Raw genomic sequence first — 19,948 nt, forward strand, 5'->3', positions numbered from 1 at the left:
GTCATGAAAGAATGAAGTATAATGTATGGTAGTGGATGGGACACGGATGACTTCTCTGGATGACTTCTCTTGAACATGTCGGCGACACTTATGTGATGGATTAGTAGCTTTTACCCCAAATGTGGATGGTATGGCGTGACCATGGTGATGTGACCAGTGAATGAAACAACCCAACCCGACTCAGGCACGGAGTGGAAGTGTCATGTTCAAGAGCGACTTGCTACCAATAAAGATTCTTTGAGTTTTCTTCCCAATTTTTCCCCAGTCATTGCTGACCAGTACCTCTTTATTTTTGTCAAGCTTGAGGAGGATAACATATTCTTGTTCTATAATTTTCCCTTCGGGCAAACCCATCGCTATGTTTTAACGAGCCTAGCGATAGTGAAACTCGTTCTCGTCTAAAGACAAGTTTGTCGCTATTAATCTTTTTAACGAGTTTAACGACAAAGATAACTCGGTCCTTTTCATTTTTAGAGAGTCTGAAAAGGTACGTAAAGGTAACTCCAAAATTCCTTTTTCGTCATCTAATCCCTTAAGTCCGAAAAAGTATAAAACAATACAGAAGGGATGAATTTTCGATAGTTTTAACGAGCCGAACAAAACAAGCGCTCGATCTTTTTGTGCAATAATCCCTCAGGTCCAAAAAGATTAAAATCTAAAGGAGGGATAGCACTTCCGGTCGCTTTAATGAGCTGGAAGGCCAAAACTCGGCATTCTTTTCATATTTTACGAGTCAGTTGAAAAGAGCTTAAAGAAGACTCGTCTTTTGAGGAACGAGTGATAAAATGGGTAGCAGCTGATTCCAGGTAAGGTTTGGAATTTTCCAATCACGGCAGTGTCACAAGGATGGCTAGTGAAATCACTCTTTGCAGCTGTTCCTCAAAATGGGTAAACAATCAAATGGAGGTGAATGATCGGCCAATGGAAAAGTGGAGGTGACGGTGCAAACACGACCAAGGCTTTAATGGCTGAAATGCTTCATTCACGGTGGTTATTTACCGGGGAATAGTTCATTTTTTAACGAGCTTAAATGTGGGTGGAAACATTTGCTCATGTCTTACGTTTATTTTTTAACGAGCTTGAACTATGTGCTAAAACTGCTCGATTAATCCAGTCATATGATAAGAATGTCTCATATAAAACGGCAACTCTTAGATTTTTGCCCCACATCCTTTCTTTATGCAAGTTAGGTGACGACTAATCCTACGAGTTTAAAGGGTTAGAGGTCCTAAAAATTTAAAAAAATAAATAGCCGCCCCTCGCTTGCACTCCAAAATGTTTGCATGCCCCCAGGTATAAAATATGGTTTCAAGGTTACCCCTCAATTTGCAGACAAAACATTTGTTCTATCGGGAAAGGCCTACCTCTTATAGGTTACCCAAAGATTGTTCTATCTGCGGTGCAAACAAAACACTTCTTCGGCGGTGTCTACCAAGATAAACAAAGGTGAGTGACGACGTCCGCCAACTCACATAACTTTGACAAGAGAATCTTATTCTAGAATAACCCCTCTTCCACCGACGGACGGGGTACAGACTAGTCATATTCTCCCGCAGAAACCTACCCTATACCCGAAGTTTTCCTGCCGAAGCAGACCAGGACGCATGCCCCCTGGGTTTCAGTCATATCCCTCCGAATTACTCGCGCTCATCGGGAGGACAGATTGGTGATTGAGACATTTCTTGCATGAAGAGACCATTTAGAGATGGTATATGACTATTTGCTATGCGTGACCCGGGAAATGAAAGCTGGTCCACGAGCTTGACCATTCTTCCTTCATGCGGAAAACACATTACTCTAAAGAGTGAGGAGACGATGGCTCCCATGCAATAAATATAGTCTCGTCCAAGGAGTAGATTATAATCCAAGGGTCCTTGCACTACCATTACGTTCATTTGAACTGTCTTCCCTCTCAATGTTATGGGCACATCGGGAAGGATCCCTAAAGGTCGACTGGTTCCTTTATTAAAGCCTTTCAAATTTCTCATCTCAGGCAACAGTGATGGCGAACCAAGCGCTTTCCAAGCAATAGAGGAAAGGATACTCACAAAAGCCCCTTCATGTATGATGGTACCAGCCATGACCATTCTATATATCTGAACGATAATTCAGAATGGTATGCTTGCTGGTAAACGGGGTCTGCCTAGTTGATTCCAGTCGAAGGAGACAACTAGGTTGCTTGGAGGTGGGACTGAGTAGATGGCCGGGTATGGCTCTGACGAACTTCCCTCCTGCGGTAAGGGAATGGGTAGATTGCCCCCATGTTCGTCGGATTCTGTGTTGATGAAGAGAATTTGGACGGTGTCATCCTTGTTCTTTTCAGTGACTGTATCATCTGAAGATAGAACCTCTGAAGGCAAGACCGGGTCAACTGCCGCCTCGACCTTTTGACTTTCGTCTGGTATGGATTCAGATGGTTTATCTTTGATGATAGGCGCTTCAGCCGACCACTTGAGCGGGCCAGCTAGATTCTCAACTAGCGACGGACTCGGCAAGAGTTTTTTATATCCAGGAGGAAGTCGTAACGGTGAAACCGGACGATCATCCAAAACTCTTTTCGCTTCGTCTAAGAAGGGACAACGGTGGACGGCACGATTGCCTTCGCACAGTTTACAGGGAAATCTAGCTTTCCCTTTTTGTCCTGGGGCTTCACTTTCGCTAGTTGACGGTGTGCTTTCAACATGATCATCAGAGGTTGATGACACCGGATTGTGCAAACGAGGAGACCAGTCCCTTAGTATCCGAGGGATGCAAGGACAATCTCTGTGAAAGTGGTCTCCTTTGCAAATGACACATGGTGATTTAGGCCTGGTCGGTGCAGTGTGTGGATTTTCGTTAGACGACACTCGTTTTCCCCCATTCGCCTTTGGCTCCTTCTTCTTCTTCTCTTTCTTCTTCTTCTCCTTCTTCTCCTTAGGAACTTGACTTTTGGCTTTGCCAGCCCCATTAAGCGAAGAGGAAGGAGGAGAGGAAGAATTAGAGGAAGTAGAAGGTTGGTGGGAAACTCTGGACTCGTCTAATTGCTGATTCGATTGTTCAGGAATAGTGGTGTTCTGAACGACATTGGTTGAGAAGAGCCATACTGGCAAGCCAATTGTCAGTCCTGGAAGCGACAATGTGGCCATATGGGGTGCACCAACATCTCCCCAAGAGTAGAAGGGACTAGGATTTCCACCAAGGGGAATTCCTTGGTTGGTAGACCCCATTTTCTCAACCTAAGATCAACGTAGGAAAAGGGTATGAATATTCCGTTTAAAATAATTTTTTAGACGCTTTGACACAACTTGTTTTTTCAATTTTTAAGAGTCGAGAAAAAACAAAAGATGACTCTAGTCTCCTTCGATTTTTAATGAGCCTGAAGTGAAAAGTGCTCAGATGGACCTTTTCCGTTAAGGAGTCTGAAAAGGAATGAAAGGGATTGCTCTGGAGATCTAGGTAGAGGGAGTACCAAACCAATCGCAAAACTGCAGAATACTTTTTACGGTACGGCAGTCAATCTTCCCGAATGTTGTGTTCGGTGCATTGCGATCAATAGGGCGGCCGACACGGCTTCCTATGGATAAAAGGTTTTAAGCCTATAGGGGTCTCCCAATATATACTCGATGGTACGTGGGAGCACAAGTCCGTACTGGCACTTATCGTCTCAAAGTGGAGGAATCACCCAACCATCAGTGAGGACAACAGTTACCAGGCTTTATGACGCCGGAATACGTCTCTAGCCTAGACCTCTAAATGTTGTGCGTTAAGTTCCAAAGCGTTGTTAGATTCATTCAATTTATTTTAAGTTGATCTTTCTTAGAAGTTTGCCTTTTGGGATCACCACGAGATGTAGATGTAATTCCTAAAATGCAATCTAAAGATGATAAGCAAAATTTTATCTCTTTTCAGCAATGAAAATCCTAGCTACAAGGGGAAAAGAAAGACACAATCTTTTCTCAAAGAGCAAAGAGCACACTTGTAAATGCACTTTTCCTAAATCAAGCCAAACAGACTGTCAATATGCAAATGCACATGTGCATGTATTTGTTTTTCACTTTCTTAATATTGATGCCTGAAAGAAAGTTGATGTACAAATTTGAATTTGCTTTCAAGTGAGAAACACAAACAAGCTTCTTTTCGAAATCAAAAGGTAGAGATGATTACGACACTTTATGATTTTGAAATAAATACTCGTTTCGACACTAGAAAGTCATAAATTCAAACCAAAGGCAAAAGTAAAAGCATAATCGACTGTCAACAGCAAATAAACTTTCTCCTAAGATCAAAATCAACACTTACGACATATCTAAATCAAAGGACGACAGTATGACTATTCTACTTTTTCAATGGAAAACTGTAAATGATGTAACAAACACACAAAGAACATCTACAGTCTTTTTGTACAAAGGAGGCGGAATTAAGGCAAAGAAAAGGGGTTTTTAAACAGACACACACTGATCACAGGCTGCAAAAATCAGAGACAAAACTGAAAAATTGAAGCAAAGAACCTCAGCTGCACAGGGCTAGGCTGATCAGTGCACCTGTTACACAGAGAAACTGGATTGCAGTGCAGGTAGCCCTCTCGGGAACTGCGTTGAAATGCAGAATCTCTTCACAGAGCCTGCGCTGGGGCAGAAACAATAATTCTATCCGGGTTCTGGGTCACGGTTTGCAGTTTAACCTATGGTTTTTGGCCGAGTAAAAGCAATCAGTAATGCACAATCAGAGGGTAGATTTAAAGGAGGTCTAAGAGCTATCACAAAGGGTAATCAGATCATCTGTGAATCAGCTGTTCAAATCATAAACAGATCCAGTGAATGGATTGAAGTAGCAGATGTCTACTTTGCATTTGTTAATGGAAAATGCAGTTCGATTGCTACTTCTATGTTTATGAAACAAACAATAAGAGAAACACAAACAAACTAATTAGACACGTTCCCCAGCGGAGTCGCCATTTTGTTAACGGGAAAAGTGTCTACTCAGAACGACCCTATCCCACTAAGGTGTGACAGTGACCTTAGAAACAAACAAGGAAAACTACTTTCGTATTCTTCTTTATGAACTATAAATGAAGAGGAATAAGATGAACCAACCTGTGTCTTGCGCTAGTCCTTTGATCCAATCTCTCTCCTCTTTGACAGCTTCCAGCTACCTGCTCCCTTACTTGCCCAGCTTCACCAAGTTCCTGTAATATCACAGAAGAAGAAAACTACACAAAGACATGGATTTATATTCATAAATAGCTTAGGATCAGATTTAAGCTAAACATGCAAATATAACAAACATCAATGATACACAAGCATGTAGGAGAAACTCAAATAGTTTTATTGATATAACAAGAAGATCCAGGAGGAGTTACAACCGATGATTCCTGATCCAGCATCAACCTCCCAGCAAAGGAATCCCCTCTTCACCTCCAACAAAGCATAAATCACCCAATACTCTGATATCTATCTCAAAACCAACAGCAATTCTCTGCAATGTACAAAATTCCAGCCTCTGGATCTCTGGGATGAGGGATCCATATATAGATGTATGCAAAGAGGATGAGTCAGCTTATGATTTGACTAGTGGCTTCTCTCTGTCAGTTCTTGCTTCCACTTGGAGACTGAGAGCCTCTTACTCATCCTTGGTCGAACTCAGTGAGGCAAGTGTCATTGGGGAAGATTCTGGAAGCTTCCATTGTCTGTCCACCTCGCGGAATGACACTGCCATTTGTCATTTCCCGCTCAACGCACCCTGGTAGTGCATTTAGGTGCGTTGCAACGCACCTAGCTAGTGTACTTGGGTGCTATGCAACGCAGCTAGCTAGTGGAGCAGCTGAAATGATCCTGATTTGACTGATTCTGAGCAGTTTCTGGTGGAGAACTTCTGGGAGAAGCTGTAATTTGTTGACCTTGTTCCTCTAGGGGTCGGAACAACACTTTTAGGGACTTAGGATCCCTTGGTTTATGGACATTTCATGCTTAGAGCTGTAAGGCACAAAAATGTCTATAACAAGGAGGAGCCATATATATATATGCCAAAACAGAGCTGTCGGAGCCATAGAGGAAGCAGACACAACTATCAGGAGCTATTGGGAGCCATATATCCATGGGACGCAGCAATCACAGCTATCGGAGCAATAATGCCAAAGGAATACTCTATCGGAGGAGTATAGCTATCACATATCGCATAGGGCAAGAGTAAGGTTCATAAGTGGAGAAATATATATATATATATATATATATATATATATATATATATATATATATATATATATATATATATATATATATATATATATACATATATATCTAAACAAAGTAAAAAACAATGGAACAATATATATTTGCATGCATTTAAACACTATCGGGAGCGGCCTTAACACTATCGACGGGCATCTATGGCACATTACACTATCGGGAGTGGCGTTACTGTGTGTCAAGTGGACCATTGCGATCACGGATAGCGATTATCGCATCGGGAATTCGGAGCAGAAGTCATACAATGGTAAGCGGCCCCTTTGCGATCGGCGATAGTGATACATATATATGTGGACCCACCACAACATTGTAATATACGTTAATCTATTATCGCATCCGCCCATCGCAATGCTACACAGAGGGTTGTCCGACCAGAAGCGTCGATTGTGGTAAAGCATGTGGACCCGATTAAACATTATAACATGGCTTAATATAATATCACGTACAGTGGTGGATCGGTCGTTGGCCATCAGCGAGGTCATGAGCCCGACATATAAGGGACCATCAGGAGTCACAAATCGTTGATTGCGATTTAAGCTGCGGACCCGATACAGGAATAGGTGCGAGTAAAATAAATTTGAAGTCCGCCTTTAGCATTTTTTGCCTGTTTTTTTCATATATTTCCTGTGCAACTCAAAAATGTATTGCACTGGGCTTTTGAGGCAAAAATACATTAAGGAATGGTCCCGATAGTTCAGGAGGCTGAACTACGCCGATTGCGATTGTGATAGTACGTGGCATGTCCGTTACACCGTAAAGCTCTGTGTATGCCTGTTATCATTGTCGAAAGGAGCATTGTTACAGTTTTAACCGGGAAGATGTGTTCTCTGGTGGATCGTTTGGACCTAGCCATTGATTCAACGTGTCCTGTGAGCATGAATAGACAGAGGAAACCGAAAGATGGGAAGCTGAAGATGACAGCGAGCGTTGAGGAATTCTAAGAGACGGTGTAAGAGGAAACGAATGGACAGAGGCACGAGAATGCATAAAACAGTAAAAACAGAGGACTCTGGTGATTGTTGGTGTTGCGAAGAACTAGAGCATGAGGTAGCAGAAGCAGCAGAGATGGTTAAGCGTTGTATGAAGTTGCTGGTGAACACTGGTGAAGGCTGCTGCAGGTGTTGAACACTCTTGAAAAGTTGGAGAAAACAGCTGAACAAAAAGAGGGCCGAAGGACCAACAGGACAGGAGGAATTCGAAAAGTAGAAGTTGCCAGCAGAGAAGCAGTCTTGATAAAACATTCACCGTGACATTAGAACATATGCTTGAACTGAAAGTAGGTTCTTATGCAGAGTTTTAGTGCAGTTGTAGTGGACTCACTAAAGCAGTGTGGAGATATGATCAGAGGTCAGCTATTGGAGACTCTGTGTGAATGGTAAGAAGAGTTGTAAAGACTCCTTCAAGAGAAGACTGGTTGTCATTGATGCTGTAGTTTGGAGACTATAGTGAAGCTGTAAATAGACAGAACTCAGCAGAGAAGAGTTCTAAGAGCAGAACATGACTATCAAATGAATCTTGACAAGTAAGAAGGATTGGAGTCCTTGGGGTTGGTGACTCAGAAGCAAGAAGGATAGGATTCCTTGGGGCTGGTGCCTCAGAAGCAAGAAGGATAGGAGTCCTTGGGGCTAGTGCCTCAGAAGTAAGTAGGATTGAAGTCCTTGGGGTTGATGCCTCAGAAGTAGGAAGGATTGAAGTCCTTGGGAGTTTGTGCTCCTAAGTCCCAGATTGGTGTCTTGGCAAAATAGAGTTGGTGCTCTGGAGGTTGGAGCCTCACCAAAGTCCAAGTTGGAGCTTGGCAACTGATTGTAACCATCTATATATTGTATCTATTTTACTGCACAGTTTGTATTAATAAAAGCATTTATTCTTGCTGTTCATCTTGTGTTCTGAATATATATGTTTTAACTGGTGAAACAATAGTGGGAAAAAGAAATACTAATTCACCCCCCCTCTCAGTATTTCCAACAAAAATAGCTTTTATAAACAACTCTCATTAATCATTCATTCTCCCATTTTCAATGCATATCCAAAGTTTTCTCCGAGGTTGAATACATATCCAATGTTTTTGCACCATTCATTTTTCACATTTATTGAATGGTTGCAGAACATTCTGTATTGGAAAAAACTTTTATCTAAAGTTTGAAAAACCTCATGCATAAAAACTTTGGATAAATTTATTACAATGGATAATGCAATGTGGATAATTTTTTGAATAAAAAGTTTGGGTAAATCTATCACACTGAATAATTCATTTTTGGCAATTTTTTGACAAATGGCATTCGTACCTTTTCCACCTTACTCTATGTCAGTGTTTTTGTGTCGCTTCGTGCCTTTCATGCCTCTCACCGCTTCAACATACTTCTATTCCTCTGTGTACATAGGACACAATGATGGAGAACTTCTATTCCTCTGCCTAAAGAGGACACTGATGGAGAGATGATACAATGACGGAGAACATAAGAACCTGCAATCAATGATGCAGACCCTGTGATGTGTGAATTTAGAGCTGTAATTTCAAACCCGTGATGTGTAATTTTAAAGCCACAACTTCAAACCTGTGATGTGTAATTTTAAAGCCGCAACTTCAAGGTGAATTTAACACAATCTTACTCGAAAACTCAACAAAAAATGCATCCATATTTTTTTTGAGCTTAACCCATCCATTTTTTTGCTTTAACTGTCTATTTTATGTTGCAATTTTTTTGTACTTTAACTGTGTCCATTTTATGTTTCATTGCAAACGATACTAATTCATCATCTTTTTTTGTTCTTTAACTGTGTCATTTTTTGTGCTTTAACTGCATATGTTGCATTATAGATGATATTAAGGAAGTTCAAATGGAAAAGTAGAGGCTCAACGTTATTTGTTGTGCAATATTTCTTTAAAAAATCTAATACGTTTTATGGTAATCTTGAATTTGACACAGATTGATATATTATTTCAATTTCAATCAACCTCGTCACTTCTGTAGTACACGACATTCAACCTAACTCACAGAGCGTTCAAACTCCACCGAACATTGTAGGGAATAACAATGACAAGAAAAGAAGACAACAATGAAACACTGCCATTCTCGATGAAGATTTCAGAGTTTTTCACACATAGCTTCTCGATACCTCTGATATCATGAAACAAGACAATCACACTATAAGCACGCGTCGAGCGGTTCTTTCTTTGTATATTTTAGAAAATATGAATTATGAGCAGAAGTTTGTTTATCAGGCATAGGAAGGCACACATAATGAGGACCACCACCACCATGATGGAAAAATTGAAGCTCGGGCAGGCATTATAAGTCTGGTTTTCATTGGCCCAATTTACTACAGTTCGGGCTCCTCCAGCAAATGAGTATTGTAAACTTATTTCCACAAATCATAATCTGGTGGTGTGATAAGTTGATTATCAGCTAGTTCATGTCATTTACTTGAAATTATATCTATGATTCATATAATATTAAGAGAAAATCATATCATAGATATATGTGTGACTGGCCAACAAAAGACATAAAAGTTAGTATAGAATTATAGTAGCCACAATTAATGCCAAAATCATAGTCAACAAATGTCAATGTTCATATTCTAATAAATATTAGAATAATACCTTGTCACTAATGTTGGCTAGCACTTGTTGGCACTTGTCACTTCCCATAATTTTTTGATGCCAGATATTGTCCACACGTCTTCACACTGCTTTGCCTTATATCACACCGCCTCTAACTGCATCCTGCATCTGCGGCTTCCAATTCCTACCTCTTCTTGCCGCTACTTCTTCCTAGAAAAATAATATTTCATTCATGGGAGGAAATTAAAAAATTGGATGTTTGTTCTGATTATTTGTTGATTATCTATTGCAAATTCTATTTATTCTGATTATCTAGTGCATACTATGTATGCATACTGCAGTAAATCAAAAACTCAAAAAATGGTGGAAAATGGAAGTAGTGAATCATTCATATCCCTGGTGCACACTGTGTATGCGTATGGTAGTAAATTAAAAAAATGGTGGAAGATGGAAGTGGTGAATCATTGGGGAAAGCTCCATACCCCGTCTGCCTGTTTGCTGGTCTTTACCAGCCAAAATACGTCATGGCAGATTGAAGTCGACTTTCATCTCTAAGGAACAATCCGAACCAAATCCAACTTACCGAGATGGTGGTAGAGGGAGGTGAAGATCGATATGGGAAGACAATAGGTATCTATTCTGGTTGGACAAGGGAGGGACGGGGAACTGAAGGTTGATATCCGGCATTGGTTTCACCATTCAGGGCCCCTCCGGCACGCACTATCTTAAGAACTATATGAATTAAGTCGTATATTGTATAGTTGAAAACAATTCTCTTGAATCTTATTCATTTGGACTCTCTGGCTGGAGTTGTCTATTTGTCTGATCTAATATATGCTCTTCGAAAACCTAGAGAGGAAACCAGAACATGGACTATGAATTGCCTTCGAGTGTCTCTGCTTCATGATGTCCATTGTGCATGTTCGGTGTTTGCAAGGAGTGTCTCTGCTTTGTGTTGTCCATTATGCATGTTTGGTGTTTCATGTTTTCCATCGTGCATGTTCCCTATTTTCAAGGTAAACAAGTGGTAAGACGGTGGGCCAGTAGGATCATACAAGTCTTAAAATTGTACATCCACAGGGTCAGACTAGAGGTTCTTTTTTTCATGATTCCCTCTTAAATGTTCCAAGGGAATTGGGGTTTCGTTCATTAACCTTTTGTCCACAATAACAAAATTACAATGGGGCTTTCATTCATTTAACCTTTTGTTGCAGTAACAAAAGTAGACTTACAAAGCAATATGTATTTTTTATTATTTATTTACTTATTTTTGTGTGGGGGAATTTGGACATTTGATTTTAGTTATGCTATTTTTATCACTGCAGATTATACAATAGCAATGGAGCAACCTCACAAGGTCCATAGAGCCCGTCAGGACCATCCTAGAGGAAAAAGGTGAATACAGACAAGAAGAAGCGTGGACTATCCAATGATAGGCATAATCCAAAGGTTGGCTCAGTCGTTATACTTTGCCACCTTATCTCTATTTTCAAAGTAGACCATAGTTCAATTCGTTGTTTTGTTTAATATCTGCTTTGAGGATAAGCGTCCGAGTGTTTTCACATCAGATTAGGAAGGTGCATATGTCATCAAGGCTGGAAGTTTGTTCGATCTAACTGTCAAGTTAGCAATTTTCAAACATTGATCAGTAGGTTAATTACCATGTAGTTGTTCAATATTTGTGCACTGAAATTTTCTCGTCATCCTTACAGGCTTTTTCATGCAAATGCCAAGTTTATCAATATTTTTTTGACAAATTCTAATCATCCTGCAAGTACTTTACAAACCTCATGAGGTCTCTCAAAGAAGAACTAAAAATCTATGACAAAATGTTGCGATAATTTGTGTTAACACCCAGGTTGTTCCCTTTGACTCCTGAGGGAATACGGCCGGGGTAACCACTAACCAAGCTTTGGATTACAGGTTCTAGCCTACCTGTAATCACAGAGGGCTCTCTCTTTTAAGATTTAACTTTGTTGTTTGAAGATTTTAGGCTAGTTATGAGGTGAGAGTTTTGTTTGAATTTTGGTTGTCAGCTATTGTTCAAAGAAGGGCATGCAAGTATTAAAGAGAGTTCAATCCATTGGGCATGTGGAGTCCAGAAATGAATAGCATTTCACATCTGTGATAAAGAGAGGTTCACTGCAAGGCTAGATGGGTATTCATGATACAAACTTTGATTTTTAGAAAAGAAACAGTATAAATTACACCAGTAAAAGGCAGTTAAGAGTTCTTTCACAGTGCAACAGGGAATAACGGACAAATCCTAATCAGCAGCAAGAGAGAATTACTAAATAAAGACTTATCATGTGATTAGAGCAAATAGGAGCATTTAAGAATTCCATAGTTGCAGCTAACCCGGGAGAAAACATATTTAGTAGTAAATATTGGGTTTAGGGTGTTTTTAATGGACAAATCCTGAACTATTCTTTTTCTTTTCTACCAAGACTAATCACCATACATCACAGATAGATTATGCAAGAAATAAAACATAAATACAGTTAGAAAACACTTATTGTATCACGCCATAACACGAGAATCCTGCAGCAGTCAATAGTTTCATCACAGCACGTCCAAGCTAAACCGATTTTCTGGAAACCAATAGTTCCTTTGGATTATATCTCTCAGAAGATATACAGTCGAGTTCTCTTGAACAACTAAGCAATAACAACCCCCAATAAGCTATGCGGGGGTGCATATATACAAAATATCACAAAAATATCTCAACAATGAGTTATTGCACAATAACTGCTCTTACCAACTTTCTAAGATATTTGTTACAAAATTAAAAGCTACTTAAATAAATATACAACAGTTGCTTGTTGTTTGTCAGAAATTCTTGACTTTTGGGCCTATGGGCCAGCCGAGCTCCTTTGCTGCGATTCCAATCGTCTTTGCCTTTATGCTACCGCGTTAGGGCACTGCTGTATCCGGACAGCTCATCTGTGATGCTCAAGCTGTGGATAGCCACTGTCCACCTCATCCAACTGTTTTCCTGTCGCTGTGAATAAACTTTTAGACCAAAATTTAGACTTGATTTAAAGCAAAGTTTTAATCATATTCGTCCACCACTCTTCAGTGGGCATTTGATGTCTCTGCATCTTGATTAAGGTCTCATCTACCTCTGTATACTTATAATAATTAGGGGGTACTTCAAAAAGGTGCTTAATTTCATGTTCAATGAAGAATAGATTCTCTAATTTATCATAAATCTCTTGCCCTGATGGTGGCCCTGCTCCTTCTGGACTGCTTGCTGTAGCTGTCAACTAATTGGCTGCATAATTGTTGACCCTTTTAGCATACTGCTCATGGGACAACAGTCTTCCTGCACTGGTCACTAGGCTGGGAAGCCCTCTGCCATGTAATGCTGTGATTTTGGTGGCAAAAGCATTGACCTCTACTTGAATATCTTGGCACTTTCTTTCTAATGTCTGCACATAGTTCCTGAGGGTAAGCACCCTTTTGATTAACAAAATTGTATCAGTCTTATCCCTAATACCCATTGTTGCCAATTGAAGGCCAGTTCTATTATTCAGGACATTGATCATCCTGGTAGCAATATCAGGCATACTTCCCAGAGAGGCTCTGGCCCTTTGATTTTCAGCATGAGCCCTGTTCAGCAGATCCATTTGCTCATGAATTGTCTCTATGTATTGCCACTGGTCTGTGATTGACTGGCCAATCTTAGCCCACAGGATTTTCTTGACCTCAGTTATGACCTTGCTCATGGTCAGCTCCTTTTCAAGCTCTTTGATCATTCTTTCTAGTGCCCTAACTTCCCTGGTCCTTTCTGCCACTTGCTGCTTAGATTTGTCATATTTCTCATCCAGCTGGGTCAATTTTTCTTTAGCATCCTTCAGCTCAATCATCTGTGTTTCAAGAGCTTGCAGTTCCTTCATCATATCTCGCATACTGAGGCCTGGGACTTGCTGTGCTGCTGCTTCCTTTTCTGTGGCTTGAGGCTCAGCAATTGAGGCACTTGCTTCTGTTGTTTGTACTAGGGGAGGACTTATAATTTGAGGAGGCTCCTCAAGATTTATTACTGGCTGAGAGGGCTGAGGTACCTCCTCTCCTTATTTTTGTTTCAGGGCTGCCTCTAATGCACCCTTTGTTGCTACCAATCGTCCTTCTATTTCTACCAACTATCTGTGTAATGTCAACAACATGGCCACTACATCTTGATCCTTTCTCTGCTGAGCAACATCTTCTGTTTGGGGGTGAAGGGTTGCTGGAAGTTTGACCATCTTCCTCAAAGCTGATATATCTTCATCTTTTTTCTTCATTAACGCCTGCACAGCTTTGGGATCACTTGGGTCATGCCCAAGCTCTATGATGATATCTTCCAAAGACTTAATCCTGTTGTCTTTGGCTTGAGAAGAGGCTTTCTCCAATTCTAGTTGGGCAGTAGTATTATGGAGAGAATTTTGCAGTTTGTGTGCTAGAAGTGTTTTATCTGCAAGAGTAGAGTAGACCATCTCACCCGTTTGCTTATGTAGCTCTATTTGGTCCATTGGGTGGATGTCTTTTGCAAACACTTCTAGGTTGGTTCTAATGTAATCTGCAGCTGACTGCGGCTGCAGCATGGTAGGCATGAAATGGCTCATAGTAATCTTCCCCTCTGCAATGTCATATGCGGACATGAGCCTCTGTTGATTGGTGGGAGCCATCTTGAGCAAATGATTGTAAAGCTGGATTCTGACTGGCTCATTCCTAGCTTTTATATCCATAAATTGCTTTTTGATTCCAGACTCTGCCCTTCTTTGCTGGCTTCAGGAGCTGACCTCTCCTCCAAGTGGTCTCTCTTGTTCCTGCTGGAAAGAACTGGCTGATGCTTCAGTACTAGGGGGGCCCATACCCATGGATGGTCCAATAGGCATCTCTTCTTCAAAAAAAGGGTTTAGCCTTTGCCTTTTCTCCCCTTGTTGACTTGTTGATGTAGTAAGGGGAGTTTCTTGTTGTCTGTCCCTCTTCCTGGCTCTCTCTTCATTTATCGGGGTTTGGAGCACCGAGGTCTCCACTGCTATTTCCTGCCTTGGAGGCACACTTTCTTGAACCTGTTGCTCTGTGGATACAGGGGCCTCAGCCATTTCTTCTTGCTGTTCTGTTTGCTCTTTCTGCTGTTCTGTTGTTGGGAGTGTCTGCTCCTGCTCCATTTCTTTCCCCTTATCTGTGCTAGCTGCTAGAGTAGTGGTTTGAGCTGTTTGCTGGGGAGCTATAGAAGATGAGGCAGCTGCTCCAACTTGAGTATGAGGAAGAGAAAAAACCTGTCCACAATATTCCAAGTCAGCTTCCTTCTCAAGTTTCTTTGCTGCTTTTTGTGCTATTTCCTCTTTAGAATTTGCCTCTTCTAGGGTGCCCTCTTTCCATTCTAATTGATTGGCATATTTTTCAATATGTGGTAACCTGATATGATCATAGCTAGCCAATTTATATTTGACCCTTCTAAGACTAATGAAGTGATTGGGGTCATAGGGTGACCAGAGGAAACTGGTTTGCAACTTGAGGCGTTTCAGGATCTTATCTGCTTCTTGCCATGCCTCTTCCCTTTTATTGTAAATAAATGGGCCTAGCTGGTTTTTTACTTTGAGCTGTGCCTTTTTATTTTTGCCGTGGAAATGGATCATGTCTGCATTTCCAAACTGTCTGAAATATTCCAAGGCAAAAAGTCTCATAGGGACATATCTTGGTAGCCTGTATGGGGCTAACTCACAACCATATATCCTGATCACTGTATGGTGTTGGTAGAAGTACCAATCCCCAATGCTGTAGGCCTTTGAGAGCTGGAGGATTCTTTGCATCTCATCTGTCAATCTCGGAGGAGGAGAACTCAACAGCAAGGACATGGCTGGATGGATGAAAAGGTCTATGAATTCACAGTAGCTATATGGTGAATAAAATGTGTTATGAAAGATTGAAGACCAAAATACCACAGACCTTTGGTTCCCCTGGGCATCAAACTTCTTGAGGGTAATAGGGAAGCTGTCAGGCTGATTAAATAGGAACAAGTGATAAATGTAAGAAGTGTATCTAAACACCCTTTCCCTCTCTAAATTCATCAACTGCTCGTGAATTTTGTTGGCAATGAATGTAGCATAATCATAGTGAACCGAAGGAGGCTTTCCAGGGGAGAAGACAGACATCATAACCAGAATGGTTTCATCAACATACTCAGTTGATTTGTAACCCAGGATATAACTGATCATATCCACAAGAATCCTGCCCAACTCATTGAGATATACATGTGAAATAGGAGGAGACCTAACAGTTTGAGAGCCTGATTGAATGAATAGTTGATTAATCTTTATGATTTGGGCACTGGACAGTTTGCCTCCTTGGTCTATCAAGTGCATCATGGATAAAGGAGTCAATGGCTTTGCAGTATGAAAGTGCAACATTTGATTTATAGCCTCAGGGGTGACATAGAACAAGACTGAGCCTGAGGGACTGAGGATAGCTCTCTGACATGGATCGTAGTTGGCACTACATTGATGGATTAAATCTGGGAAGACATTGAATTGAGGAAGATTGAAAATGGGCAAATAGGAGTCCCAAATCCCTACAATATCAGTTCCATTAAGATGTTTGGCTTTTAGCTCATTGATTAAATGAATATGGTATCTGCTGTAATCTGGGATTACCTCTGCCATCTGGTAGTCTCTATCAGCCAGGGGCAGCCATTCTAGCTCTCTATTTGGGGCGTTTAAAGGTGCAATGTTTAGAGCTACTAGTGTCTCCATGTTTTTGGTGCTCTTCAAGCAGAATTTAACTTAGGAATGTAGGCAAATGCGAACTTGCACGATGAATTGAGGTAAAAAGGATTTACAGCGAAAACAAGGCAGTTCAGGCCTAAAAGGGGCACAATTAGTCACTCTTGGGAGAAATTGAGTCACTTGCAGGACGAGGAAGCTTGAGTTTCCGGAGAAAATGGCAGTTCTGGGCGTTTTTTTACAGTGAAGAACAAACTGAACCAGGTGCAGGAAGAATTGGTAAATACCTGGTCACGGCGCGATGGCTGGAGGCTTATCCAAGCTGAATTCTGGGCGGCCACGGCTTTGAATCAGTTTCTGCAGGTTGGCGGCGAGAACGACGTGAAATTTCATGCAGGAGGCACAACAGACTCTTTTGCAAAAAACGCGAAAAAACGTGATTTTGGGCAAAAATATGGAAAATTTGGCCTTTGGCGCCTTTTTGTTGGATGACGTCATAGGTGGGGTCAGGTACAGAATGATGACGTGGCAGCCTGTGAGTGGTCCACGTGGACGGGGGACGTGGCAGACAGCTCGGAGCAATGGCGGGTCGGGCGCTGATGTGGTGCTGACTCGGCAATGACGTGGAGGTGACGTAGGGGCGACTTGGCGGGCGGTAAACAGAAGGTGGTAAGCGGTAATATCGGACCGCTTAAGGTACGGGCGCGGTTTTGGCAGGAGGCCGCCCGATACAATCAAATTGAGACGCGTGTCCAGCGCCCTACGTCATCATTCTGACATTTTCGGGCGCTAAAGTACCGGCATCGGAGGCAGCCCGATATTGCAGAGAGCCGTCGGATGGGGGGACCCAGATCCGACGGTCGACGGGGAGCAGACATGATCGGGCAATACGGCGGGGAGCGGATAATAAAGAATTATTTTTTTTGGGAATGCGCACCAGGGCGGAACTTTAGCCATAGGCGGGTTTTTGGGTTTTTGCAATGTTTTGTGGACAAAATGGGTTTTTGGACATTTGATTAATAAAACGCGCTTAGGGCTGTTAAACCAAGCAGATCTTGATTTAATCCCGAGATATAGTTTTAGCGCTATTTTTCCTTTTGCGCTTCAATTTCTTTGCGCTCTGACCTTTTGGAGCTATAAGGCTATATTGCCTAGGGGAAGGGGGAATATATATTTTTGGGGTTTTTTATATACAATAGTGACATAATAATAGGGAAAAGGGGAACATAGGGAGTTAAGTAATAATATGGTTAGTAGTTAATATGGGAAGGAGATATAGATGAGAGGTAGTAACACTAAGTTTTTTAGGGAACAAACTCAGGAGAGTAGATCAAAATGAAAAAAGATTTTTACACAAGAAATGTGGTTCTGCTATATAACAAGAATCAACAAATGAGTTTGATTTCTGTTATGAACAAAGGTGATAGTGGGATGTTAGAAAGAAGTTTGATAGGGAATGATTGGGAAATTAGACATGCTTCACTTTGCTGCCACAAAAATGCTGAATAGGAAGATCTGCACTGGCCACCATGTGTTTCCTTTGCTTAGGCCAGTGATATGAAAGAAATCATGTTTCTGCAACCCCATCTACCTACCCATTCTATTGCCTAGCATTTTTTATTACTTCAGGGAGGGTGCACTTAGACTGGCAAACCCTCAATTGCTCACTTTCTTTTCTTTTTGCATTTTCTTTTGATTTTCTATCTAAGGCTATCCTTATTACTTCCAAGGCCCCAGATTAAGCAGTTGGGAATCTTCATTCTCTACCTAACTACTAATCTGCCAAGATTGAACAGTTTGGACAGATTTCTTTCTCTGATCTATAACAAAAATTGAAATATGGCATGACCCAGCCTAGACTGTTGGATCACCCATTCAGAAGTAGGACAGCATCAAACAACTGTAGATAAGTGTTTTCCACAAAAATATGAGATCTTTGCATCACCAAAGTAGAGCATATTTGGAACTTCCCCTGCCAATCATGAAAAATGAAACCTATTGGTATAGGTAGCTAACAATTTGCACTAAGATCAATAAAATATTTTCTTCTTGATCTACCCATTGGAAAATGACAAAGGTCCAGTCTCGACAAAGGTCCACATTTGTAGTTGTAGTTTGCTATGAGTGTTCTCCTCAAAGATGAATAAGATGGTGATTCCAATGTTTTCCTATTTCCTTAGAATTAAACTCTGTTTTGTGGATACCCCAGCGTATGCCTCCATTGAAGCTGACAAAGCCTTAATCATATCATCTAACAATGACATAGCTGACTTAATTGAGTAATTTGATTATAACATACTAGTTAGGCACAATGACTTTGATTTATTGACAACATGGTGGCAAATTGAATATATTGACAGAACATATGATTATGTATTCCAAGACTTCAAATCTCTGTAACTATTCAAAGATTCAATGGGAGTGACATTTTTTTGCAAACTTGGTTCTACCATAGTATTAGTTAGGATTTTTGTTAACTCGAATATTGTAATTCGAAAGGTTTTTTTACAATTTACTCTTCATTTCTTCCCGATACAAAACTGTGATGGTTTAGTAGCTATGATGATTTGGTATGGAAATTTTGGGTAGAACTAAGGGTAAAATTATTTCTTTGTTCCCGAATGGTTTAGTAGCTATGACGATTTTCTATGGCGATTTTGTGTAGAAAAAAAGGTAAAATCATTTCTTTGTTTCCAAAAATAATTGCATTGTTGTTAACTTCTTTTGAAGAGAGTAGAAAATCTGGGGCTTTCTCAATTCCTTAGTTAAGCACTAAAGAGTTTGATTCTTGAGATGAAGAATCTCATTTACAAGAATGTCATTTACGTTCTTTCCAGTTATAATTATTCTTAGCATGATTGTACTCGTTTGATGGAATAACTGAGTCTTTACTAAGACTTCCTTTCACATAGTTGCAGAATTGCATCAACTAATAAACAGCTAGTATTAGACAATTCGTTGCAGTTAATGCTTTGGATTGACTCTACAGATACCATCTATTTTTCAACAACAACAATGGTCACACACTTGCAACAGCTGTGATACACACTGCGTCAACCTAGGAGAATTTCTTTTCGGATAACTTGTTAATTTTTCGGTAATTATATGGGCAGGGACTACCCCTGCCTGCAGATCTTGTTTATATATGGTTATTCTCAAAACTAACATCTTTGAGAAGATGATGTTCTATACACAAAATTCACTGCATACCATAATCAGGGAAAATAAGGAAATGACAAGGTGATGTGGCATTTTTTTTGGAATGTCCAAGTGACAGTGATCATCAATGAACCGGGTCCTTGTTCAACATCTCTCTTAACCTTAGTATTAGCTTCAACCACATGGATGCCTACCATGATAACATTTACACCACTTTAAAATTAGTTGGGGTCTTAGGTGGTCCTTATGGCCACAAACGTCGGCCTTATGGAGTAGGATTCCCTAGTGCCCTCCAA

The sequence above is a fragment of the Pinus tabuliformis genome, chromosome 1_1 (genome assembly GCF_031772625.1).
Source record: "Pinus tabuliformis cultivar Carrire ecotype Pingquan chromosome 1_1, CPIR1, whole genome shotgun sequence".
In the NCBI taxonomy this organism is placed as follows: Eukaryota; Viridiplantae; Streptophyta; class Pinopsida; order Pinales; family Pinaceae; genus Pinus; species Pinus tabuliformis.